At 37.2% G+C, this 1,752-nt stretch overlaps 1 pseudogene; it reads left to right on the forward strand.

The window, feature by feature from the left end:
• The first annotated feature begins 986 nt into the window (after positions 1–986).
• LOC148164367 (U6 spliceosomal RNA) lies at positions 987–1,078 on the forward strand (annotated as a pseudogene).
• The last annotated feature ends 674 nt before the right edge of the window (positions 1,079–1,752 follow it).

The raw sequence follows: 1,752 nt of genomic DNA on the forward strand, positions 1-1,752 counted from the left end.
CATCTCTGTGTTTGTTTCTCTCTTTTTATGAGTTTTTCTGGGCCTTTCTCATTCATAATGGTGGCTCTTCTCAAATGATTAGAGATGCTTGGCATCTGCTTATAAATAGGAAATAGTAAAATGGCTGACTGGTTGCTCTCTGAACATGGGTAGGGTCTTATCTACGGGCAGTTCGATTAATAAAATGTAATTTGGGAGCTTTGGCCATTTTATTGAAGAACACATACTTGTCATAACACACAGGTCTTTGTTCTGTAGTATCAATGGCAGCACAAGTTCCCTGGATCCACTTTGACAATTTCTCTATAGAGAAGGACTTTCATTATATTGCAAAATGATACAATTGCCTATGCTGTACATATTGGAGTGGGGGCATTGATGATTTCACATATAATCAATTAAATGTCTGTTTTTAGTCACACATCTCACCTTCATCCTCCCTCACACCTATTTCTGAGTTCTGAGCCTTTCAGGGTTCCACAAGGCAGTCTGGACCCCTCTTTGTCTCTAGTCACCTCTGCATATTCTAGGTAGTGGCTGCTTCCTCCCTGGTTCATTAGTTACCATTCCTCCATCTATTTTTCAACTTCTAGAACTTTTACAAAATCTCTCTTTCGCAGATTCTTCTTATGTTCTTTTATACATTTAAACATGGCTTTCTATAATTTATTAATGTTTTAGGAGGGTCAGACTGCCATGTTGAATCAGAATCTTATGTTTAAAAAATTTAAAAACCTTTTTATATTGTTCACACTTTACTTATTTCAGACATCTGATTTATTGCTTTTTATTGGCAGTTTGTAATCAATCATGAACCTGAGTTTAATTTACAGTATAAATTAGATAGTTCTAAGGCACAGCCTTGGATGATTTGAATGACCAAACATAACTCTTTCTTTTGCAAACTATGCTTCAAAATGTGAAATGGATATAAAATATTTATTTCCAGGGAGTCCTATGTTAGTGTTAAGAGCCTAGAAAAAACAGTGCTCGCTTCAGCAGCACATATACTAAAACTGGAACAATACAGAGATTAGCATGGAGAGACTTTTTTTTTTTAAAGATTTTATTTATTTATTTGACAGAAAGAGAGCACAAGTAGGCAGAGAGGCAGGCAGAGGGAGAGGGAGAAGCAGGCTCTCCGCTGAGCAGGGAGCCCGATGTGGGGCTTGATCCCAGGACCTTGGGATCATGACCTGAGCCGAAGGCAGACACTTAATGACTAAGCCACCCAGGTGCCCCATGGAGAGACTCTTAACTATAGAGAACTGAGGGTTGATGGAGGGAGGTGGGTGGGGAATGGGTTAAATGGGTGATGGGTAGGGGCACCTGGGTGTCTCAGTTGTTAAGCATCTTTACATGGCATAAAGAGTTTACATGGCATAAAGAGTTTAAGTCAAAATAATATCCAGCTTATAAAGTGTTAGCACTCATTCAGTGTATTTAACTTAAAAACAAAAGCCTCACAGAATTCAAAAATAACAGTTTTATAAGCACTGAGGGCAAATCAGGTTTTCTTTCTTAGATCAACTCTATAAAGTTATTGAATGGACATTTAGACATTTCATCTTGGTATACAAACCACATTCTTACAGCAAGGTTAAAGACCATATCTGCTTGGCATTGGAGCTGAATTAAAATATAATACTAATTCACTATGCAAATAGCCTTACTTACAGTTGATTGTCTGCTTAGAAAATAAGGACAAATATCTTTCATTCTTGATTATGTTACTAAGTTTTAGCAATTTCC

This window comes from Eumetopias jubatus, unplaced genomic scaffold (assembly GCF_037043125.1).
Source record: "Eumetopias jubatus isolate StellerSeaLion01/CBP00866 unplaced genomic scaffold, mEumJub1_p1.0 scaffold_5, whole genome shotgun sequence".
Classification (NCBI taxonomy): domain Eukaryota; kingdom Metazoa; phylum Chordata; class Mammalia; order Carnivora; family Otariidae; genus Eumetopias; species Eumetopias jubatus.